Raw genomic sequence first — 26,478 nt, 5'->3', positions numbered from 1 at the left:
TGCCTCTCACTTTTGTAGCTCTCACCTTAGGTGCCCTGGGCTGCCAAGAATGAGGCTGCCATGCCGTAAGATTGCCCTCACCAGCATATGCAGGGAGATCACATGGAAGGGCCTTTTGACTAATGACGACAGAAAGAGGGAGGTGCCCAGCCAGTCCCCAGCTACTCCAGGCTCCTGTCCCACTACATGGTTCCAGCTCTGATCTCTGTCTAAAGAAACCTCACGAGAGACCCTGAGCCAGAATACCCAGCCAAGTGACCCCCAATTTTCCTAACCCGCCAAAATCCTGAGAGATTGCTGCTGAAGCCACTGCATTTCTGGGGTGATTTGCAACTCAGCAACAGATAACTAGCAGAAGAGAAAAAGAGAACTGAATGGAGAGTCATATCATAAACAATAGAAAGGGCATATCACATTTGGAGCCAAGCCTTTTAGGCCATGACCTCTGGACATGTAAATAAATGTAATGGGCAAAGACGCCTTGTAAATCAACATGTAAGCTTCCAATTTGTCATGACTCAGAGCTTCCAACTTTCAGCACTGAGCCAATGTCCCTTCGGTGGAATCTCTAGGTTTTCCATACAGAGGAGCTTAGGGCAGCAGAGGTGCAAGGGCACTTGTTATGAAGCTGCATTTATGTAACAAGCACAGTCCCCTTACTCCAACTATATGTCTGCTTGGGGTGGCCCTGGCAGCATTTATGGCAAGGGGCTCTTGGGGTGATGGGGAACCTATAGCCCCTCTGAGGTACCCACTGGCTCAAACCCTGGTTCCTGCCTTGTCTTTTTTTTCTCAAGTAAAACGTAACAGTTTGCACGGGTTGGGAATCCCTTATCCAACATGCTTGGGACCAGAAGTGTTTTGAGTTCTTAATTTTTTTGGATTTGGGAATATATGCAAAATAACATGCCAGCTGAATATCTCTAATCCAAAAATCAGAAATCCAAAGAGCTCCAGTGAGTAGTCCTTTTGAGCATCATATTGGGGCTCAAAAACTTGGATTTTGGGGCATTGTGAATTTTGGATTTCCAGATTAGGGATGCTCAATCTGTAGCTCCTGGGCACAACATATTGTTTTAATGCCTCCATGTCCCTGTTCTCTCTTCATTGGCTAACACACACTTATTCTTTAAAGCTCAGGCCAGGTATCACCAATTCCAGGAACTCCAACTTGGCTAAGAACTCCTTGTGTACACATATGGATATGTTATATTCAAATTTATAACAAAATTGGTTTAGGTATGTTTTCTCACTAGAGTATATATGTTGGGAGAGAGACGTGGATTATTTATATTTTATCTTCACTACCTAAGGCCTGCCATGTCTCAACAGCATGTGTTCCATAAATGTTTGTAGAATAGAAATGAACATGCCAAGACATGTTGGCTTCAAAGGATGAATTGGCGACAGTGTCTCCATGCGTTTCCAATATTCCTTGCTCTTCCCTGATCTCAACCAGGAATCTGTCTCTGTCCTGGAAACTCCCAGGAGAACACTTCGTCAGAATTTTTTTCATGGCCCTTTCCCCTCACCTTGGATCCTCATCCTTTATGCCTGCTACCTAAGATCCATCCCTTCTGTGTTGGACCATACTTACTTTTTTTTTTTTTTTTTTTTGAGAAGGAGTCTCACTCTGTCACCCAGGCTGGAGTGCAGTGGCCAGATCTCAGCTCACTGCAAACTCCGCCTCCCGGGTTTACGCCATTCTCCTGCCTCAGCCTCCCGAGTAGCTGGGACTACAGGCGCCCGCCACCTCGCCCGGCTAGTTTTTTGTATTTTTTTAGTAGAGACGGGGTTTCACCGTGTTAGCCAGGATAGTCTCGATCTCCTGACCTCGTGATCCGCCCGCCTCGGCCTCCCAAAGTGCTGGGATTACAGGCTTGAGCCACCGCGCCCGGCCCATACTTACTTTTGTTCCCACTAGATACCCTTCTACAGGGTCCGCTCCCAGCTGGCAGGTCCTTGGGCTGATTCACATCCCGAGTGCCAAGAACAGTACTACATATGCTCAGAGTGGGTTTGGTAAAGCAGCATGTCTTCCCAGTCTCAACACACTGACAAAGTAGTTACTGACTCCAAAATCTCTTCCCTGGGGTTAGCAACTGTGCCTACAACGAGTCTGCAAATACACCAGTCTTAGATATGTTCAACAGGTGATATCAAGATGAACTCAAATGATTTCAGGATAACCTGCCGAAGTCCTCAGAAGCTGACTGCGCCCTTGAAGTAGGTCATCCCCAGGAGCAGTTGCTTTTCATCCACCCAGCAGGTGTGTGTCATCAAATAAATATCATAAAATGTCTTCCAGCCAGGAACAACTATCTGGCAGGGAAAAGGAAGTACACAGGCTCACTGACTACAGCTCTTGATGAAAACCATGAGATGTCTTTTTTTTATTTTTAACATATGAAAAACAGTATTTTTATGAATAAGGTTTCCACCTCCACCGTTTACGGTCCTCCAAGTTCATCCAGCCATCTTATCCCCCACTAAGAAGCTTCCAGAATAAACTAGTCTCAATTTCATAACTTCATCTACTAAGGTTTTAACAAAGAGGACTCCACAAACCTGGCAAAATAAAGACAATTTTTTTCCACAACACTCTGTGATTTTAAAAACAATCATCATAATTGGTAGGTCAATATGGTTTACTACTTGGGATTCTCTCTCTCCTCCCACTCCTTTTTCAGTGTTTAGATTACTCTTTTAGGTGCTATCTTCCCTCTTTTTGCTGGAAGATTCAGAAGGTATTAAAATTCAGTAATAAGTGGTTTTTCATTTCTTTTTTTGTAAGATTAAGGAGAACTGAATGATAATGGTGCAATTTGTTCTTGAACATTCTCAAGCCTACCCCATCACTGCCCACCAAATTACCAGGTATGATTGAACCCAAATATTTAAAAAAAAATGGCTATAAGAAACATAAGCCTGTGGTTTAACCCTGATTTCAAAGTTACGGGTACAACTTAAAAGAGGAAATATTTGGGCTCAAATGTGATGGGTAAGTTTTGGTTTTAATTTTATGCATATAACTTATAACCTGCAACGCCAATGACAATTCTAAGAGAACCATGAACACAGTGCACATCATGGAAGATTGAAAAGGTTGGCTCATAATAATTTCCAGACGAGTTATGTAGGCCAGTTTTTTACTTACTTGAATGTTATCTGCTAAGATAATGCTGGATTTTTCAGTCAGTGTTTTTTGATCGAATAGCATTTTCCAGACTATAAAATAAAGATTTGTTTCTTAAGTTATTAACTAAAAACATCATTGATAGCTTAAACGAAATGTATTGATAAAGGCATAGCCTGATTTTAAACAGATTTTTTTTCTTTGACTACGTATAATTACTTATACTCTTGGAGGCTGACTGCATGATGAGAACCCAGCTGGTATCAGGTGTCAGACAAGGAGATCTGTGCTCTTAAGGCTGATAGACTGGAGTTGCTGTAATCCTGGATCTGAGACTTGAGAGTTGTGTGAGTTTGAGCAAGTTACTGAACTTTTCTAAGCCTCAGTTTCCTCATCTGTAAAAGAAAAGAATAATGCCTCCCTTATAGGTTTGCTCTGACACTTAAATGAAACTAAATGAGATAATGCTTATATAGCAGTTAGCATTGAAGTACTCTTAAAATAAATGGCAATTAAGATGATGACAATAATCTTGACAATAATGGTAAAAAAAAAATCATATGCAAGGTCCTTCAGTTTTGAAACTGAAAAATCATATGCAAGGTCCTTAAGTTTTGAAACTGAGAAGGAAAGCTCTGGATTCTAAATTACTAAGAGGGTTAAGTAATAACCAATAGTTCTGTAAGAGAATACTAGTGCTCCATTGGGCTGGTGCATGCAGTGCGGTGGTCAGAGACAGAAGGAAACTAAGGAGGGAGGGGTCTTTCATATGGACCATGGGTCCATCTCAAATCTAAGGGGCTGAGAATGCACTAGGCAGTGGGGACCATTCTGGGCAGCCTTGATGGCCATGGAGACACAGAAAGGGGATCCCTAAAGCTAGGACGGGGGTCCTATATCAGGAACTGGAGGCCCAACAGGAATGGAGAGACAGGATGTCAGTGGAATGTATCCCCAGCATTCTGAGGCCTCCCCACATCTGCAGCAGCTTTTGCTCTATTCAGTTTCACAGGTGTTCAACATCTGCCACCCCAAATTTAAAAACAACAATGGGGGAGCACATCCTGACAGTCTAAAGCCATTACATCTGCATATAGCACAATGAGATGTTATGGAATCAACATCCCTTGAACCTGCACCAGTCTCCATCGGCAACAGAAGCAAATCAGTTCACATGCTTGGAGAACGGAGCAGTGGAAAGTGAAGTGCAAGTGGAAAATTAGGGAGGGCAAGTCTGTCCTAATGCACACTATTCCTTATTAGGACACGTGTCGCATGTAAGGAAAGCTTCTTTAGGAAGGGAAAGGCCTCTCTTAGTTTCACACCCCTACCCCTCTGCATGTATTCTACCCTTTTACCTTTCTTCCCCCTCTGGAGTAAACATTAACTAGATTTATATCATTCAATACGTGTGTGTGTGTGTGTGTGTGTGTGTGATAATAGTTGATCTCATTTAGCTGTATTATACCATTTAGACCACATAGAGTTATCGAGTTCTATTGTGGGCCTAGCAGAGAAACAAATCATTAGGCAGATGAGCATTTCCAGGCAGCTTTTGCTTTTCAAAACTCCACAGTCAGGAGCTTTTACTGAAAATACATATGAGGACTCCAACTTCTTTCTGTCCCAGTCCAATAAAAAGAGATTTGCAAGAGTAAATTTTAGGTGACTCTGTGGCCAGCCCTGCAGAGTGTGACACCTACAACTTTTTGGCTGGGAGGGAGGGTGAGAAGAATGAAGACATCCAGGCAGGATGTATCTGAAGAAGATGGAGCAGCGTATAGGTCATGAACAGAAAAGCAGACTGGGAATGAGGAGAACTAGGTTCTATTACTAATTGGGTCACTCATTCAAATACTGAAGGAGTAATAAAGGTGCTGAGGCTCCTTTTACTGGGCAGCCATGAAGAGTCATCAAGCACTGCTTATAAATGATTTCTACTTCCCTGAGACTATGAATGCGTCAGGTGTCTTCAGCTGGAGAATGGACAGAGAATAGATTAAGATAAAGTGGGACAAAGATTAAAATAGAAAACCACACAGAGGGAACCACACTCTAGGAAAGACTGAGATGATGGCTGTTTTGTGGGTTTCTCACAAACTGTAGCCTCGATCTGGTTAGAGGGTTCATTATCTGTTGTTGTCCCAGAGGACATAGTCGGTAAGCTATGGACCACATAGTAGAATATAAATGACTCCAAAGCAATCACTTTGTTGGCGTATTCTCCATCTTGTTCCCCACAAAATTTGGGGTGGTTTACTTACATGAACAAACACCAATCATGTGTGGAAAGTCACTGGTCTTGAACTTGGCCAGCTCCGATTCGAGGGCTGGCTTTACCAATGACTCACTGTATGGTCAGAGAGCATGGCTTGAAGCTCACCAGGCCCGGAGACAGCGTATGTGGGAGTGATTTACCAATAAGAATTTGCTATACAAATGTCAGGGGTGATTATTAGTAGTAGGAATGCTTTTCATTTAATAGGTTAAATAAAATACGCTAAACAAACACAACTGTGAATAAAAAGCATGAAGTTTGACCTACACTGACATGGCCCCTAAACCTTAACAGTAGAAAGTTTTTCTCAGAGTAAGCAAAGCCATGATCTGGTCCTAAAAACAGTACATTTGTTAAACTGAAAATTCTCTAAATTACTCCCTGGTAAGGGCTATTCTGCACAATCTGATGATTTGGGATTTCGCCAAATTAATGTCACTAGATATGCCTTATAATTAGGATAAAATATTTTAAAAATTTTCAAAATGAAGCTATTCATTAACTCATTGATTTTTTCTACAGATTGGGAGCCTGAATTTAAATGATACCCAAAAATATAACTAGGTGTGCTCAAAGAGAGAAGAACTGGCTGTGAGTCTTTAAATGGAATGCACTGGTTTAAAATGTTATTACTATTCAGATTCTCTGAGAACATTAAAACTGCCCATTAAATGAAAATCTAATAATTGGCCCTACTGAATTGTGACATTTTGTAACCTGTACAGAAATGCAGAAAATTGTGGAAGAATAGCTCTTTTGAGGCAGAATTTGATTTGGAATGTAATATTATTCTAAAATTGAAGGTTCTCATACACACACACACACACACGCAGACACACAGATACACACAGACACACATATACACATGAACAACAATGCAGACTGACTAAGAAAGCTGAGGAAGACTCTTCAGAGCTAAGGCAGATACCTCAAGACCCTAGGTACGTTATGCTACTGACCTGGGAAAAAATTAGGCAAAGCATGAACTCAGAGTAAACCCCAAAGTGGAAGTGGCCTCTCTTTGGACGTTGCTTAAAAAATATAACCAAGTTAGGGGATTTCATGCTTTTATATAAACCACGTGCAATTTCTATAATTATTCTGCAGTAGTACTAAGTGAATAAAATTCAAAGATATTAACTGAGCCGGGCGTGGTGGCTCACACCTGTAATTCCAGCACTTTGGGAGGCCAACTTGGGCAGATCACTTGAGGTTAGGAGTTCGAGACCAGCGTGACCAACATGGCAAAACCTCATTTCTACTAAAAATACAAAAGTTAGCTGGCGTGGTAGTGCACGCTTGTAATCCCAGCTACTTGGGAGGCTGAGGCAGGAGAATCACTTGAACCCAGGAGGCAGAAGTTGTAGTGAGCTGAGATCATGCCACTGCACTCCAGCCTGGGTGACAGAGTAAGACTCCAGCTCAAAAAAAAAAAAAAAAAAAAAAAAAGATATTAACTGGAGGACAACCAATGGATTCAAATCAGAGGTTGAAAAATCCTCATCGGCCAGTATTTACTAAGCACACTCCGTGTGAACACAACTGTGCTGAGTGCTTTCAGATTCAAACATGAGAGCTGTATTACTTGTTCTCCAGGAGCCAACCATATAGCTGGGGGAATGAGATAGGTAGAAACAGCTAAAACTTAAGGCATACCACATCTGTCCAACAAGAGCAGTACAATCAAAGCAACACAGAGCACTTTGGGAGGTCAAGGCAGGTGGATTGCTTGAGCTCAGGAGTTCGAGACCAGCCTGGGAAACATGGTGAAACCTTGTCTCTACTAAAATACAAAAAATAAGCCAGGCATGGTGGTGCCTGCCTGTAGTCCCACCTACCTGGGAAGCTGAGGCACAAGAATTGCTTGAACCCAGGAGACAGAGGTTGCAGTGAGCCAAGATTGTGCCACTGTATTCCAGCCTGGGCAACAGAGCAAGACTGTCTCAAAAAACAAAAAACAAACAAACAAAAAAAGCAACATAGAGTCCTTCTTGTTGGAGAGATCTGAAAAATGTGACCTCTCCTTTTTTTGAGGCTGCAGCATGAAGACATGGAACTGAAAGATGGGCAGGATTTTGATGGGGAGGAGAAGGTAAATGTCCAGGCAGGAGGAATGGCATGAGCAAGATAAGAGCAAGAGGCAAGTCTGGTAGGCAGGGAGCAGCCCTGGCTGGCTGGTAGGTGCAGGTCAAGCGAGGGGAGGGTGGCTGGGAAGGGAGGTAGAAGCTGTACTGCAGAGAAGGCTGAGGGCCAGCAGGGGCCTAGGCCTGCCCATAGCACCAGCGGGGCAGTTCTGTCTGAAGACAGACACTCTTAGGGAACTAGGGGTCAAACATCTTCATCGTATACACTTTATCTATGAAAATATAGGGCTTCAACTTACTGTCCCTTTTCTGAGGCGTTTGTCAGCAAAGCAACCAGACACTCTTAAAGAAGGGACACAAAAAAGGGAGCCAATTCCTGGGGAGAAATGGTGACTAAAATGAAATGAAGGCAGAGACTAATCAGGGATTTAAGGAGGAGGATGGTGAGTGACATGAAAGAGAATATATACCAGAGGAAGGGGGTCTAATCAGGAACAGGATGGAGGTGAGGAAGGGGACATATGCTCCTCCCGGGACAATCCTTAAGAAAACTGACAACAGACACTGGAGGGCCAGCAAGCCCATAGATTCAGAAACTACTGGCAACTGCGGGACGGAATAAACATGCCAGCTACGGGTTTCCACCCAGAAACCAAGTACTGCTCTTTGCGCTCTTAGGAGACAGACGGTGTAACTATGAAACATCTTTTTAGGAGACTATTTACGGTTAAGAAGAAATGTTCACGGCAAACGGCGAAGTGGGCAAGGCTACACAAAATGGATGCTTGTACAACCTAACTCCATGTTTATAGAAATACAAGCAGCAATTATTGGTGTATTTGACCATCATGAGTGAGACTGTTCAGCGGTGAAATATTTGAAATATTCCATGCCATCCAAAATTTCTTCATTTCTTACTTAGAATAGCTGGTGACTCGCTTCTGTCAAAGATACTGCTTAATGCTAATTAGTATGCAGAATACATTCCTTTACAAATATCTCTAATAAGTAGAATAACTAAAAGAATCTTGTCAAAGATGTAGTTGGCACAGTAAAAAACATTAGAGATGAATGTTTTCCTTTTTACCACTTTTAGGAAACAGTCTTCTAGGTAAGAAATACATGGGACCTTACTTGAAAAAACTGAAGTATTAACACAAATATTCCCAAGCTTATATTAGCTCTTATAATCAATGTAACTTGTTTACACAGACCTGTAACCCCATTTATATAAATATGCCCATGTATAAACAATGCATACTGTGCATTAGTGCCTGGTGGAGGCCAAGTCTTTCTCAAAACGCAAACATTTCAGAATTATTTTGTATTTCAACAAACCTATAGTAATATACATGCTGTACACACATACCACACAATTACTCTCTTTTGCATGTGAAATTACATACTTTATATACCTGGCTAGCACAGGGGAAGGACAGGCCCACTGATATCAGTGAGAAGCAATGAGTCCTCGTGTTTAACATCTTCAACGTTATCAGGATAGAACTGTCTAACAGAAATGAAAGAAAAACCTGCTTTCTTTGGCGGTAAAGAATGTTATCAACCTTTTACCTAAATAAACTTCACCAGGAACAGGGGTGAAAACATTGGCTAGATGTTTAATGAAGTGCAACCAGGACTGCAGCTGCTAATTTTGTTTGATGTTTTATAGCTGAGGGTAGCAAAAAAAAACTCAAAGGCAATTACATGAACCAAACAGACTTTTACAGCTCATAGTCAATCTCAAATAAATAATTCTGGCAGATTCTAATATTCTTTATGTTAAAATACATCATCTTCCAATTTAGGACAATAACTTTAAAATTTTTATTCAAAGTAACAGCAAATCACAGACAGGTTTTGAAAACTTAAATGCCAATAAAACATTCAATTATTTGTATGTAAAATATACATAAAAGGGGAGAGAATATATACAAAGTTGTTAACAATAGTTCAATAGCTGGGCAAGGTGACTCAAGCCTGTAATCCCAGCACTTTGGGACGCTGAGGCAGGGAGATCACGAGGTCGGGAGTTCTAGACCAGCCTGACCAACATGGTGAAACTCTGTCTCTACTAAAAATACAAAAATTAGCCAGGCATGGGGGCGCATGCCTGTAATCCCAGCTACTCAGGAGGCTGAGGCAGGAGAGAATTGCTTGAACTTGGGAGGTGGAGGTTGCAGTTAGCCAGGATCGCATCACTGCACTCCAGCCTGGGTGACAAAGTGAGACTTCATTTAAAAAAAAAAAAAAAAGTTAGCCTGGCATGGTGGCACATGCCTGTAGTCCCAGCTACCTGGGAGGCTAAGATGGGAGGATCACCTGATCCCGGGAAGGTTGAGGCTGCAATAAGCCATGATCATGCCACTGTACTCTAGCACTCCGGCCTAGATGACAAAATGAGTTCGTGTTTCAAAAAAACAAAGACAACCCCCCCCCAAAAAAACCCCAATGGTTCAATAGAGGATGAGGCTTAAAGGGAGTTATAGTTTGTTCTTTACTCCTTTCTGAATTTTCAAAATATTCAATAATAAATATGAAAGTAATAGTTTTTAAACGTTTAGGTTTTATTGTTTAAAATTATAAGGAGTTCAACAAACTCATCACATTTTTTTGTGTTAAAAAACAAAAATAAGGGCCGGGCACGGTGGCTCAAGCCTGTAATCCCAGCACTTTGGGAGGCCGAGACGGGTGGATCACGAGGTCAGGAGATCGAGACCATCCTGGCTAACACGGTGAAACCCCGTCTCTACTAAAAAAATACAAAAAACTAGCCGGGCGAGGTGGCGGGCGCCTGTAGTCCCAGCTACTCAGGAGGCTGAGGCAGGAGAATGGCGTAAACCCAGGAGGCGGAGCTTGCAGTGAGCTGAGATCAGGCCACTGCACTCCAGCCTGGGCAACAGAGCGAGACTCCGTCTCAAAAAAAAAACAAAAAACAAAAAACAAAAATAAAATACTCTGAAGGTGATTTAAGCTAGTGGGAGCAACATGATAAACATGTTGAGTGTACGAAAAAAAGCTTCTGTGGCTTTAAAGAACTGTTGGGCTGTTGGTCTGTTTCTGGGGTGACAAAGCAGGTCTGTGTTTTGATGTTGCATGACAGGGAGGGATGAGGTCAGGGCATCCTGAAAACACATGAAAGACGAAGAAGTAGCGGACTGGTAGCAAAAGTGCAGGTTTCTTGAGTACATGTAAGTCGAAAGCAGTTATGGTTGAGAGTGGGAAAGGCCACATGTGCTATGGAGGGAGATGCTCTAGAGACCGTAAGAGAAAAGGTCCCAATTACAATCCTTTCACGAGGACCCATATGCACGCAGGTAATAGCTTTGTCTCTTTCCTACTTAATTTAGAGATTATATCCCTTTAATCTAGTCTGTATGGCAAAATATTGAGAGTACAGAGACCGAAGTAGGTAAGACTAAGAGCTCTCTACCATCTGAAACAGGCATTAATGGCATAGGCACAACAGTTATTTAATTAGCACACATTGATTAACTTAACCCCATGTAACCACTGTCTTCTGCTACTGCTAATTTTGTTTTTGAAGTCAAATGAAATAAAGTAGCTGAAGAGTAATTAAACGTGTCCACTCCCTTTATCCCTATGGCTATGATGACTGGGCTGCCCTCCACTGCTGAGGGTTTCTGAGAAGATGCTGGAAAGGCTTTGAAATAACTAAAAGACATGTTCTCAGGAGGTGGCAACTTCACATTAAAAACCCTAATATGAATGGGGCTGTTAGCAGAACTTTCTCTGAGGATGTGGGAGAGGCACATGATTTGTAGTCATTTTCAAATATTGGCTATGAACGTGATAATGTTCTATTAAAAGGTTTGCTATGGAAAGGAATCCTAGGTTACATTTGTGACAGTCCATCTAACACAAAAGATAGAAGATTGATGAATGTAAACTGTAGATTAGCAGTGGTTTTCAAACTTAAAACAACAAAAACAACGACAAAAGAATTTTTTTTTTAAATGACAATTATAAACATGCCCAACAGATGGCCAAATTAACATGGAACTAGCTTCTCTAAATGAAGTCTTGTTTGTTTCGCCTTTTTTTCCTCCTTGGTAACCTTTAGGTGGGTGGGCAAACGTTAAGTTTCCTTGAAATACAATTTGAGAATCCCTCCTTTATGCATCTCTGGGAGTACTGTGAATTGACTCAGTCCACACAGATCCTGATTCTCTTTAGCAGCTTTCTTTGACAGCAAGGCTAGAAAGCTAAGAAGGACATTTCCAAAAGTCTCTTGCTACCAGGTTCTGGATATGGCCAAGATTCTGGAGGAGCCTGGGCAAAACTTGGAAAGTGGATATGAGCAGTGTGAGGCGGCCACAAGGAAAGAGATGGGTGCACTTCCCACAAATGTGTGTTTGTGCGGGGAATGCGTAGAGGGAGAAGAGAGGCTTGCCTTTGGTTCTTCTGGGACAGCTCTGGCAGTCATAATGGAGTCAGTATAGAAGCTAGTATCACGGATGCCATGTGGAATAACAGTGAGGCAGTGAGACCTCCCAGAACAGTCCGACTGCCTCTTCTGTTGCTGAAATTCATGGCTGTGTAGCATCTACAAGAGCTTCACTGGCCTTCCCAAAGAGTCTGTAAGCTATTCTAGTGAATCTTTTTCTGCTTAAGTTAGCTACTGATTCTATCCCTCTGAATCTAAGAACCCTGACCAATTCAAATTCTAAAATAGAGGGGCTGGGCGCAGTGGCTTATGACTGTAATCAGGTACTTTGGGAGGCTGAAGCAGGAGGATTACTTGAGGCCAGGAGTTCAGACAAGTCTGAGCAACATGGCAAAATCCTGTTTCCAAAAAAACAAAACAAAACAAACAAACAAATAAACAAAAACTTAAAAACTTAGCCAGGCATGGTGGCACGTGCCTGTAGTCCTATAGTCCTACCTACTTAGGAGGCTGAGGCAGGAGGATTGTTTGAGCCCAGGAATTGAAGGTTGCAGTGAGCTATGATTGTGCCACTGCACTCCAGGCTGGGTTGACAAAGCAAGACCCTGCCTCTGAAAAATAAATAAATTAAAAATAAAATAACATAGACCCTAATTATCTCATTACCTCATAAGAGGTATCCATAACACCATCATCTTTGTATCCCTACTGGACCTAGTGTAATTTTTACCATGTAGATTGAATGTTAGTTAAATCACACTACTATAGTCACAGCATTATGCTGATCAAATTTTAACATCATTCAACTACGAATTAGAGAGTGGGACAAGATCTAAATAATATACACAACAAACACCTCCATAAACAAGTGGTTGAACCACTGTAATTTCTAGCCATGTTCACTTATCTGGGTAAAGCAAGACATTAAAAACAGTCTCAATTTCTCATCATTTGCAGAAGACAAAAACAAGTCAAAAGCTATCTAAAATTATTATTATGATTAACAATGAGTCTGAACTTGACAACTGTAGAATGACACACTAAAATGCCTATGTCTTGGCGAAAAGTAACAAGCAAAAAGAAAAAGAAAAACAGGCCCTTTATTTTAAAAATAACATATTGTCCCTGTGGGGTCATATATATATAATTGTTATCTAAGAATCTGATTACTCACAGCACCACCAGTTTTCCTCAGTTAGAAAAGACTATTTGAAAGGGCTTCTCTTTCTCCCATTTTGTATACAACCTTTTATTTCATTTTCTGTAAGTGGTTAGACAAAGGGTCAGATGATGACTTTAAATATTTAAACTGGTCAATGACAGTCAAGTAGCCAGGAATTTCTCTAGTTTATTGTTAATATGAATTGCCTTAGAGGTAACCTCAAGTACATGGCACAGCTTCCTAATGAGTGATTAGTTATGAAACGATGAAGTAATTCTGAATTTTAAATAAGACCGAAGAAAAGACTGGGATATAACAAATTAAAAGTACCATAATTATGCAATATCATGAGATGTATTAGACAGTCACACTATGCATATATCAAAAAATACATTAATAAATCTAACATATTAATAAAAAGTTAAGCTTGGCCCTTCAAGACCTCAACACTAATTGGAAAGGATTTTGACAGAACATCTTGAATAACTTTCATTATTAGTTTTGGCAAGCTATTTTTTAGCTACCTAAATAATGATTATTTCTACACTCCACAGTGCACCTATCAAAATCTAAGATCTGAAAAATAGCATTAGTGAGGATGAGTGAAGTAGCAAATGTTCAAATGTTACAACCTGAATATAAATATATTGGTGTGATGTAAATAATATATATGTGATGTTTCATCTTCCTATATTTTGCTTATATATTGTCTACTTAAAATATACATTTACAGTCATATACTGTACATTAATTATACATAATGCATCATATTCCAAATTTTAGCAATTTTTTTTTTTTTTGAGACAGAGTTTCGCTCCTGTTGCCCAGGCTAGAGTGCAATGGCACGACCTTGGTTCACTGCAACCTCCACCTCCTGGTTCAAGTGATTCTCCTGTCTCAGCCTCCTAAGTATCTGGGATTACAAGCATGTGCCACCATGCCTGGCTAATTTTGTGTTTTTAGTAGAGATGAGGTTTCTTCATATCGGTCAGGCTGGTCTCGAACTCCCAACCTCAGGTGATCCGCCCGCTTTGGCCTCCCAAAGTACTGGTGTTACAGGCACGAGCCACCGCGCCTGGCCCAGAAATATTTTTAAGATCGTGCATTCTGAACAGTTTAAAAACTCTTCCCAAAGAGTAATGATTTAAATGGATTCCATTTATAAAGAAAACACTTATCAACACATGTCAGGGGCAAATCAATCTCACAATGAAAAAAAAAATACATCTAGTAGTAGACATTATTGGTGAAAAGTATGAAAAGTACAATTTTGCCTTTAACAGCTTATTATTGTAACCAAGGCAGATTTATCCACCTTTTCTTTGTTGTTGGAATTAAAGTCATTCATTGAAAAACATCAGATCACTACTGAGTTTAAAATAAGAATGGTTGAGCCAAAAAGGAGGCCTGATTAGTTAATACCAGAGAGTACCCAGGTACCTACTAAAGTAATATAATTTATTAAGGTTAAAAAACAGGGCATAGCCAGGCATGGTAGGTCACACGTATAATCCCAGCACTTTGGGAGGTCGAGGTGGGTGGATCCATTGAGCCTAGGAGTTCAAGACCAGTCTGGCCAACATGGTGAAATCCCATCTCTACCAAAAATACAAAAATTAGCCAGATGTGGTGGCATGTGCCTGTAATCCCAGCTACTTCAGAGGCTGAGGCATGAGAATCTCTTGAACCCATAGGCAGAGGTTGCAGTGAGCCGAGATCGTGCCACTGCACTCCAGCCTGGGTGACAGAGCAAGACTCTGGCTCAAAAAAATAAAAAATAAATTAGCTGGGCGTGGTGGCACACACCTGTAATCCCAGCTACTTGGGAGGCTGAGGCACAAGAATTGCTTGAACTTGGGAGGTGGAGGTTTCAGTGAGCCGAGATTGTGCCACTGCACTACAGTCTGGGCAACAGAGCAAGATTGTGTCTGAAAACAAACAGATGAACAAACAAAAAAAATCAGGGCACCATGTGACATAGCAATGCTTTAAACTAATCCTGGTTTTAACACTGGATTTGGTGCTATTAAGATTCTCCCCTTGAAGTGAAATGTCTGCTATCTGTATCTATTTCATAGATGGCTAGAGGTGCCATGTTTGTTGAAGGGTATCATTTTATGAATACTCAAGCTTTAACTTTCACCAAAATGGAAGGCTTGCTCAATAAATAAGGAACTTGCCCCAGGTCACGAAGTTAGATAGTATTAGAAAAGGAGGAAGATAATGTAGCCCAGGTTGGACTGCTGCACCCCACGGCCCTACCCAAAGTCCACCTACACAAGGAGGCCTTTGCTTCCTGCTTCTTTCATTTAGGGCCTTGACTCATGGACTTTGTATGTTCCTTTTTCCTTTCTCACTGAAATGAAAACTCTCACACAGTATACCCATGATCAAGCTGCAAGAGTAGAAATCAAGTTTATGAATGACGCCCTTCACTTACTGGCCCTTTCTCTCATACAGTGATATTTGTAACTCACTAGATGTAGGATTTCTAAAGCTGAGTGATTTGTAATGTAATACTTCTAGAATCTCCAGAGTAATTTCAGCATTAGTTACTAATAAAAGTTGGCTCTCTGCATTTCTTAACCTTGGGAACATGAACCTTTAAGACTCAGAGATCAAATACCAACATTCCCTGAGGACTGCTGTGCACATCTGCATTTCTGAATGTAGGACTTTTTTTTGTTCCTAATCAAGTATAATCTCACTTCATAACTTCAGATTTTGGCTCAGTGCTACCTAGATTTCCAGGCAAATGAAGAAATGAAGGCTGAGGATTTTGTGCTTAGAGGTTTGGAAATTTGGCAAATACTACTTTAAAATGCAATCATTTGATCTTGAGCCTCAACATAGTGAAATACAGTGAAAATACAAAGCAACCAACATGAGGCTTTATACATTCCAAATCTGCACCTGTGTTTGGATGTTGCCAGATATTTGTACGAGCAATTCTGTTTTCAGGACAATACAGAATGAAGAGTCCCCCCAAATTTCCCTCTGGGATCTTCCAGCCATTCGAAGTAATCACTAATTCCTGCTTACATCCACAAGTCAGGCATCCAAGTGTTGCTATTCCTGGCTGATCCTGTTCTGTGTTTAAATGGTTTAGTTGTTGGTTTCTGCATCTGGGTCCAAACCAATTTAACAGGGAAAGTTAGTTCAAGGATTTCAGTCACCTTTAAATTATCTTTAAAGCCAGCTACAAAAATAGCTGGAGTTATTAATATACAATTATGAAAAACGCCGTTCAGACTCACCAAACTCAAGGGTATCATTTATTATATAGTTTGCTCAATAATGACCCTTTAGGGTCCAGTCAATGAGATACAATTTATTTTCAAATAATTTAATTTAGCATCCATTAACACTCTTTGCAACCTAAAACCCACAGAAGAGAAATGATTCTTCTCTTCTGATAATCATGAGCACAAGTTACCTATAAAATCAAATTTCCATGAAGATTTAGCCAGGGTAGCACAATTTATGGCCTTGCATTTAACCAAAGTCGTGGAACAGACTAAACTTGGACTTAATTTACAAACGCTTTCATATAATATCTGTAACTTTAACTTCTTGTTATATTTATCCACTTCATAATGTTAAACATTTTTAAAAACTCAATCACAAAGTACCATAACCGGGAATGATTAGGGGAAGAATATACTTCATCCAAACTTGATTTATACAATAGCTATGGTTTGTCTATGAACTCATTTATTATTGTTGGTTGGAAGTCAATATAAGTAATGGCTAAAGGTATGGGTTTATTCAGAATCAGGCTTGCATTTAAATTCTAGCTCTGATACTTATTAGTTCTTTGATGCAGAGTATGTTTCTTATGCATTTTAGGTCTTAGTTTCCTCACCTGTCAAATGGGTTGTTGTGAAGATCAAGAACGATGATTCATTATAAAGTGCCTAGTAGAGGACTAGCTCATAGTTAGTGCTCAATAGACTGGAATTATTTTTTGTTTGTAAGTGTCTTTCCTTTTCAATAAGCTCTTTGATGGGAAGGGCTATTTCTGGACTTTCTTGTCCATCTTACAGTACTTACCCTTGTGACATAGCAAGAAAAACACTGATTAGGTATCAAGGGACCAGTAACATCCAATCTCACTATCTACTAGCTATGTAATCTTTGGCAGAGTTCTTAAGATATCTGGGTCTTAGCATGTCTATCTGTAAGATGGGGATAATGTTTTACCTCCCAGTGTTTTGTTTTGCTTTTTTTTTTGAGATAGTGTCTTGCTCTGTCACTCAGACTGGAGTGCAGTGGCGCGATCTTGGCTCACTGCAACCTCCGCCTCCCAGGTTCAAGCAGTTCTCTGTCTCAGTCTCACGAGTAGCTGGGATTACAGGTGCCCGCCACCATAACCGGCTAATTTTTGCATTTTTAGTAGAGACAGGGTTTTACCATCTTGGCCAGGCTGGTCTTGAACTCCTGACCTCGTGATCCACCCGCCTTGGCCTCCCAAAGTGCTGGGATTATAGGTGTGAGCCACTGTGCCTGGCCTTTTTTTTTTTTTTTTTTTTTTTTTTGAGACGGAGTTTTGCTCTGTTGCCCAGGCTGGAGTGCAATGGCATGATCTTGGCTCACTGCAAGCTCCGCCTCCTGGGTTCAAGCAATTCTGCTTCAGCCTCCCGAGTAGCTGGGATTACAGGCACATGCCACCACGCCCAGCTAATTTTGTATTTTTAGTAGAGATGGGGTTTCACCATGTTGACCAGGATGATCTCGATTTCCTGACCTCGTGATCCGCCCGCCTCGGCCTCCCAAAGTGCTGGGATTACAGGGGTGAGCCACCATGCCCGGCTCCTCCCAGTGTTTTGACAGGGATCCAAAAAGATGGCTAAAACACATTTTATAAACTACAAACCATGGTTTAAATTTAGGTTAATATCACCATTGAATTCTAACTTGAATTAAGAACTACTATTTTTCTCAGCTGTCCTCCATGTGAGGATACAATGAGCAGACTACCATCTAGAAACCAGGAAATGGGTCCTTACCACATGGCAGATCTGCCAGCACATTGATCTTGAATTTCCCAACCTCCAGAACTATGAGAAACAAATATCCCTTGTTTAAGCCACCCAGTCTGTGGAATTCCGTTACAGCAGCCTGAGCTAAGATACCACCAATGACAGGTCTAGGCAGAGCGAGGAGGAGGTAGTTAGCTTGCCTAAAGTGATGGCAACTGCCATCTATGCTGAACTTACCAAGTAAGATGAAAGAGAACATGAAATCATTTCAGCTCTTCATCTGGTCATGAGTTAAGACTTTAGAGGTTGGCAGTTTGGGAAAATATAAGTGAATTGGCCGGGGTGGAAAGCAATACTTTGCGACATGACACATCCATCTGCTGGAACACTTGAACAAGCCACTACTCAGGGGTGTGGTAGCCATGGAGGACCACAGCTGTGGCCATCTTTGTGAGGGTTTTCTTCTCTGGTGGACTGAAGGAACACAAGTGTGGACATCATCTAGCAGAAGGAGCTGTGACTTTATTAGGCACCAATCTTAGATGGAATGCTACTCACCAATGAACCTCTGGAAAGCCAGACTCCAGACAATACTCTGCCTGTGTTTGACAATGAGTGCACAAAGGGTGTCAAAGCATGTGTTCCAGCATATGTGAACAAAGATCATAAAGATGTGTGAGACGGGTGTTAAAACATCAGTTCAAACACGTGTTTAACCATGTGTGAGCAGAAGGGTGTTAAGCCATGTGGTAAAGCAAGTGTTAGAGCATATTCGATTACAAGTGTTTCTCATTTGGGAGCTTAAATTATTTTCTCCCTAATCCAGTGTTGCTAAGCAATAGCTCTGTGTTGTCCTAACTTAACACAATAAATTATTAAACTTAAAAAAACTGAAGCTAGAATTCTTTTTTCCTGTCTTGGTTTCATCACTAAGGATTTACGTCTATAGTTTCCAAAAGACATAGTACTCTTCTGCCAGTGTAAGCAAAAACCGGGGTACACTCCATATGTAGGGAGGCAACAGTGAGAAACGAGGGCCAAACCATACTGAACACACAGTGAGACAATATGCAGTGTTCGGAAGCTGCAGTGACATATTACTCAAATCTCAAGGTCTGAGAAGCCACATAGCCCACAGACTCAGGGTTCCTTTCCCATAGCTAGGATTCGGCTTTTTGTTTTCAGTTTTAAAATACACACATCACTGCACTAAGAACAGGGATTCCTACAGTTCTTATTGATAGTAACATATGATAGAGGCTGGCTTTAAGGTATATCTGACACTATTTGCTGAATATTTTAGCTTATGTTACATTATGAATCTACACTGCTGCTGTAGGCTTCCATTCCAAAGCAAATAGATTTGCTTAGCTTAAAATATAAATACACAACCCTGGATGTCACTTAAAAAAGAAAAAAAGTAGACAAAACCCAGAATGTGCTATTAATGCTTTTTTTCAGGGTGAAGAAAAGAACACACACACACACACACACACACACACACACACACACACACGTAAATGTTAATACAGAGAAACAAAATTTCAGGCAGCTATTTTCTATTTTATTTTCTTGTTACGGAACAAAGCTATCAACAAAATAGACCAGTAAAGTTATTGAAGCCCATTAATTTCTCTGCTGATAATGGATATAATTACATATTATTTTTAAAAATACCAAGAACAAGGCTGGGTGCGGTGGTTCACTCCTGTAATCTCAGCACTTTGGGAGACTGAGGTGGACAGATCACCTGAGGTCGGGAGTTCGAGACCAGACTGACCAACATGGAGAAACCCTGTCTCTACTAAAAATACAAAATTAGCGGGGTGTGGTGGCACATGCCTGGAATCCCAGCTACTCAGGAGGCTGAGGCAGAAGAACTGCTTGAACCCAGGAGGCAGAGGTTGCGGTGAGCTGAGATAGTGCCATTGCACTGCCTGGACAACAAGAGCTAAACACTGTCTCGAAGAAAAAAAAAAAAAAAAGAAAATACCAAGAACAGAATGAGCCAGGTGTGGTGGCACGCACCTATACTCCCTAGTCTCAGCTACTTGGGAGGCTGAGGCAAGAGAATCACTTGAACCTGGGAGGCAGAGGTTGCAGTGTGCCTAGACGGCATCACTGCACTCCAGCCTGGGTGACAGAACAGGACTCTGTCTGGGAAAAAAAAAAAAAAAAAAAGAACAGAAGAAAAGCAAAAGACTGCAAGTTTGTGCTTCAATTCCACTTCTCACACAGTACTAATTAATATGGCTTTTCCTGCTTAATAGAATAATTTATGTTTAAGTACTAGTTGACTATACCTAGGAAAATATTTTTGATTATTCTGAATAAAGAAAAACTGATATATAATTAGAATAAAAATATTGCCTTCCCAATCACCTTTTACTGCAGGATCATGGGATGCTTTATTGAATAAAAACTGGCAAGAGGAAAACACACAATTAAAGGTAGTGTCTTCTGCCAGCCACCTTTGTAACAGAGGTCATAGAATTTTTGAATACTTCTCTTTTCCTGTTCACTTGTGTCACTTAATGATTTCTTCATGCAACTCAGTATATACTCAAGGAAATACAATTCCTCAGCAGAAAAAGCACGGTTTCTGTCTGCTGTGACCTGACTCTTTGCTTAAACAAATTCCAGAGTGCACACTGACAAAGTGATGGTGATTATTTTTTCTTCTCGAAGACTCAGTCCAAATTAAGAAAACAGAGAAAACAGAATCTGACCAAGGAAATAATAGAGGAGAGTTGCTCATAGGTTTTCTTAGTTTATGTTTAATAGTTATATTTTGACCAAAACAAATAGCCTGATGAGAGAATTCATTTTAGCAATCCCATGTTTCTTCAATATTAAGACATTTTACTTTGTAACAGCGCAAAAATGGATATAGAATGTAGACAATCTATAGTCCATCAATACTGAACACATCCTGAAATCTGAAACAGTTTCACTTAGGTTGGTCTTGAAAGGCATGCAAACCAGCCTCAGGAATTAAGACTTATGCTACAAAAATTACAAAACATTTTGTAAATGTCACTGGTTAGGAGACAATCTATAAGGAAGACAGTGTGCTTTCTGAGTCCTCAGAACCAGCTAGAATTGTTAGGTTAATTTCACTGAAGGTCCCTAGTCAAACAAGCATGCAAACACATTCCACTTTATAGAAAATAGAATAAGATAAGTAGCTCTGATGGAGATACAGACCTTGAGATAAACTTCTGAATTTCCCTGGATGCGCTCATCTGCATATATATATATATATATATAATCATTCTCCCTAATTACATTTTTCTGTAGAAGTGGCATACTTAGTAAACAAAATACATTGGAGGCATTGTAAAGGAAAGCTCTTTTTGTAAAAATATTCTCCCTAGCGCACTTTGTTACAATGTTCTCTAGAGTAATAAGGTGCTTAGCAAATCTTACACAACAACTTACATGTTTCATCAAACTTTTCAGAGGACGGGAAAAATGAGTAGAAAGGTAATTTTAACCTCCTCTGCTTTTTGTCTGAAGTAACCATCATGAACCTCAGTGGATGTGTCACGTGTGGAGTAAAAAGGCTCCTGAAGGTGTAAGTTTTCTTGATTTCGAAACACTGGGTGTGTCCACTCCAGGGCTGTTTGGGTGGGGGCAAGCTGAGGGCAGTACTCGTCCACTGGGCACGCAGTGCAACTGCAACATGCATTTCCTCTGCCTCGAGCTTTGTACCTTTCCTGGAATGAGCCTGCCAGAGATTCCAGTGTAAGAAGGAACTATCCATAATCAACTGACGCCATATTTGCAAGAGCAAATATGTGTATTTAAAGTAAGCTAGAGAACAGTCACAATGCCCCAGCCTGACACTGAGCAACTGCCTCCTGAAGTTAGCACTGTTTCCCTTTTTATGAACATAATAACCTCAGCAATTATGGGAAAAAGCAAAATCAATGCAAATAAACCAAACCCTTTTTTATCTTTACATCATACCCTTAAAAAAATGTCATTTGAAGGCTTAATTAGATGCTTTTTATTTATGTAAATACATATGCCCTTTTCCTTATACCCATTGTTTCTTACTAATGCTTGTAAAATTAATCAACCCTCAAGTTAGAAATAATTGAATTTTTTATATGCTTTCAGTAGTTAAATGCAATTGCTTCAATCAGAAATAAAAACAGTAAATATTATGCAGCAAATTTCAAGGCAGGTACTATGGTAAGATAAGTATTTCTCTAAATTTGAACTTTTTACTTTTGGAATCAATAGAAAGACAAAGCTCAAAAAAATATCACGTGTTCCATTTCCCACATAATTTAAAGGGCATCCAACAGATGGAAGATGAATTTATACCTTTTAGTCAACTGGTTTACTTTGGAACATTTGCTATTTATTTATTTAGGAGACAGAGTCTCACTCTGTCACCCGGGCTGGAGTGAAGTGTTGTGATCTCAGCTCATTGCAACCTTTGCCCCCAGGTTCAAGTGATTCTCCTGCCTCAGCCTCCCGAGTAGCTGGGATTACAGGCGCCCGCCACCATGCCTGGATAATTTTTGTATTTTTAGTAGAGACAGGGTTTCACTATGTTGGCCAGGCTAGTCTTAAACTCCCGACTTCAAGTGTTGCCCGCCTCCACCTCCCAAAGTGCTGGGATTACAGGCTTGACCCACCATGCCCAGCTGGAACATTTGCTTTCTGAGACCAACTCAGATTGAATAAGAGTTTTTTTTGAGACTGAATCGTTCAACTTTGTTTAAAGGACGTTAGAAGTAAAAAATCACCCCAAATAAAGAGACTAACTCTGCCATTCATAGGCATGCTTCCAGACGTTAGAGTTTTCCCCTAAATGTGTTTCCTTCCAGATCTTTACTAAAATGCAGGAAGGTAAGTCAGCAAGCTTCAGGTAAATCAATGTCATAGCTCATCTCTTCTTTTATTTATTAGTCCATCCATCCATCCATCCATCCGTCCATCCATTCATCCATCCATCCATCCGTCCGTCCGTCCGTCCGTCCATCCATCCATCCATCCATCCATCCATCCATCCATCCATCCATCCATCTATCCATCCATCCATCCATCCAAATACTTACTGAGTGTCTATTCTATTCCAGTAACTAGCAAGGCACAGGGGATCTGAGGCAAAATAAGCTTCAGTCCCTTGCCCTCAAGGAGCTTTAAAGCTTTTGGGGTGGAGATGGAGATGGGAAGGGCAGTCCAGATTAAAACAGATAAAAAATACATATATTTTGAGATGGAGTCTCACTCTGTCGCCCAGGCTGGAGTGCAATGGCGCGATCTTGGCTCACTGCAAGCTCCGCCTCCTGGGTTCAAGCGATTCTTCTGCCTCAGCCTCCCGAGTAGCTAGGATTACAAGCACGCGCCACCACGCCGGCTAGTTTTTGTATTTTTAGTAGAGACGGGGTTTCACCATATTGGCCAGGCTGGTCTTGAACTCCTTATCTTGTGATCCGCCCACCTTGGCCTCCCAAAGTGCTGGGATTACAAGGGTGAGCCACCGAGCTCGGCGTTAGAACTGATAAAATATTTTAAGTTTTGGATCAGGAATGCCTTGTTCCACCATGGGACAAAGACTGAGGGCACAGCGATCTCGTGGAGCCTCGGAATGTGTACAGGCTCTTGGGCCAGAAGTGCCTTTTATTTCTCCAAGTGCATATTCATCTTGGGCCAGTCAGCACTCAGGAAGAGCAACCAGGGCCTTTTAATTTACTTTTTGTGCTTTCTTTGGGAAACTGAGACAATAATTTGATCACTGCTTTTGTTCAAGCACCATTTTCAACTCGGAAATTAGAGTTCTTCAAGATCTTTACATTTAACATGGTGAAGGTGCCTTGAGCCTTGAATCAGATAAGTTATTTTTATTTACTTACTTACATTTATTTGTTTGTTTATTTATTTATTTGACAGCATTTCGATCTTGTTGTCCAGACTGGAGTGCAGTGGTGCAATCTCAGATCACTGCAACCTCTGCCTCCTGGGTTCAAGAGATTCTCCTGCCTCAGCCTCCCCAGTAGCTGGGATTACAGGCGCCCACCACCACACCCGGCTAATTTTTGTATTTTTAGTAGAGAATGGGTTTCACCATGTTGGCCATGCTGGTCTCGAACTACTGACCTCAGCCAATCTGCCTGCCTTGGGCTCCCAAAGTGCTGGAATTACAGGCATGAGGCACTGTGCCTGGCCAGTTAAATTATTTTTAAAGAATTATTTACAATTTTAAATCATTTAACTTCTTTCCCCTTAACATTAGGGGAATTAAATAACAGTTACTTAAAAAAAAGTTTTAAGAGGTAGAAAAATGGGCTGCACTTCACTTACACATGTTTGGTACTTATTTATGTTTTGATTCCATGTTTGAGTGCTTAAGAGTTTATTAGAGGTTGGGAATCAAAGTGAGAGAAAATAGCAGATATTTGTGTTTGCTATGGTATTTCACTTGTGCTCGTGAGACAGACATTCATTCATCAAACATTTATTGAATGCATATTATGCACCAGGCACCAGATTTACTGACATGGTGAGGCAGAGATGAAAGCTCATCCCTGTCCTCCAGGGACTCACTGTCTGGTGGGGAGATGGGCAAGGAACCCGACAAGGACAGCGCAGCAGCGGTTCCCACTGTGATGTGTGCAGACCACGGGAGAAACGAAAGCTGATTTCAGGCCGCACACAGATGATTACTTACTTTTAACATTTTATTTCAGATATTTAGTTATGCCTCTATTTTAGCGTGTGAAAAAATGCATAGCTAGCACACTAAAACCATGGGCAATACTCTGTGTGACAAAGCTAAAGAAGAAGAAATTGTGCCAATTTAAAGGAAAATAATACAGGTGTTAGGCAGGTAGGTATGCCCTCCTCACCTCCCTGCAATAAAAACAATGATGGTACTACTCAAATCATTGACATCTGGGAAATAAGGCAGGTCACTGTGGATAAATCAAAAGAGATGCCATTTTACAGAGGCTGGAATCCTCAGTGCATGCTTCTGGGCCTGAAATAAGATGCCATGAAAGAGGTACGTGCTTCCACGAAGGTACAGGGAGGGGAAAGACACTGACATGGCCTGGGGGATTCAGAGGCTTCCAGAAAGAGTAGATAGAAGGATGAGGAGAAGTTGTGCTGAGAAACAAGTACATTTACAAGACCCTTCATTTGAAGAATTGTGGAATCTTAAGTTTGGATGGAATCCCAGAAATCAACTGTTATACTGTCTGTAATTAACTTTAAAGTAATTCTGCATAGATAGGGAGACATATATATGTGCATTAGTTAGTTTTAATCTACACTCTAGGGTGGTGAGTTTATAACTGAAGTGGGCTAATGGGAATATACATTTCAGAGATGTTTAGTAACACTTAAAAGACTAATGAAAAGCCACATTCCAGAGGCAGCTTGTACATATGTGGCAGCTATCTTTGTCTTATTAATTAGTTACTCTTAATTAGCATAACTAATAATTATTAAGACATTAGAAACGGTATTGAAGATATGTGGACTGGCTCGAAATAGTGTCACTCGCACTTCCACAGCATGTGTGGAAAGGTTATCAGAATGCAGTGACCCTAATTGAGTCTCCCTGAATGGTGTCCTTGAATTCAGATTTTGGCTTAGTCCCGTGTCCATCCATTCATTCAAAGGAGGATTTTACCCTGCGACTTTGACTAGAAGTTTAGCCAACACCCATTGCTACATAGTTTCACATCTGCCTCAAGTGAACCTTTCATGCAGGTTGCTGTCAATGTGCCCTCCCACCAGGAAAGAGGACAGGACTTCATTGGGCCTATCAGACATGCTGAGTGATGGTTTTGTGCATGCCTGCTAACTCATATTTCTGTGTATGCCCCAATCCAGGCTGAGATTTGCTTTCATTTGGACATATCACTTGGGACATACGCATAGCCCTCAACCACCTCCAATTCATCTGCCTCGAAATGTAGCCACTGTTCACTAAGAAGAGCCTAATAATTGTGAAACACCAAATTTGCTACAGTCATATCTCAACTAGACTAGCTTTCTCAGAGAGATTCAGTGATTTGTCCAAAGTCACACAGCTAGTTGGCAGTAGAACTGAGTTTAGAACGTGGGTTCCTTGCTACATCTTCCCAACCAACGGCTGTAGGCCAGGGATGCTCATCCCAATTATCTGTGGAATATTTATTTATTTATTATTTATTTATTTATGAGACAGAATCTTGTTCTGTTGCCCAGGCTGGAGTGCAGTGGCATGGTCTTGGCTCACTTCAACCTATACCTCCTGCGTTCAAGAGATTCTCTCACCTCAGCCTTCCAAGTAGCTGGGAGCACAGGCACACGCCACCAAACCTGGTTAATTTTTTTGTATTTTTAGTTGAGACAGGGTTTCACCAGCTTGTTCTCAAATTCCTGGCCTCAAGTGATACGCTTGCCTTGGCCTCCCAAAATG

General features: G+C 40.9%; 1 protein-coding gene across 9 annotated transcripts in view; it reads right to left on the bottom strand.

The window, feature by feature from the left end:
• VTI1A (vesicle transport through interaction with t-SNAREs 1A) overlaps nucleotides 1–26,478 on the bottom strand; it is a 373,251-nt gene that overhangs the window by 102,224 nt on the left and 244,549 nt on the right. For 2 of the 9 annotated variants that reach the window (XR_004060055.1, XR_004060057.1), the window contains exon 8: nucleotides 1,910–3,531. The exons of 4 other annotated variants lie outside the window; for them this stretch is intronic. The gene's annotated coding sequence lies outside the window, so the exon portion shown is untranslated. The remainder of the gene's footprint in view (nucleotides 1–1,909; nucleotides 3,532–26,478) is intronic. 3 more of the 9 variants (XR_004060059.1, XR_004060056.1, XR_004060058.1) reach the window with 3 other exon arrangements.

Source organism: Rhinopithecus roxellana, chromosome 11, assembly GCF_007565055.1.
Source record: "Rhinopithecus roxellana isolate Shanxi Qingling chromosome 11, ASM756505v1, whole genome shotgun sequence".
Taxonomy (NCBI): domain Eukaryota; kingdom Metazoa; phylum Chordata; class Mammalia; order Primates; family Cercopithecidae; genus Rhinopithecus; species Rhinopithecus roxellana.
This window is presented reverse-complemented; position numbering and strand designations above follow the sequence as displayed.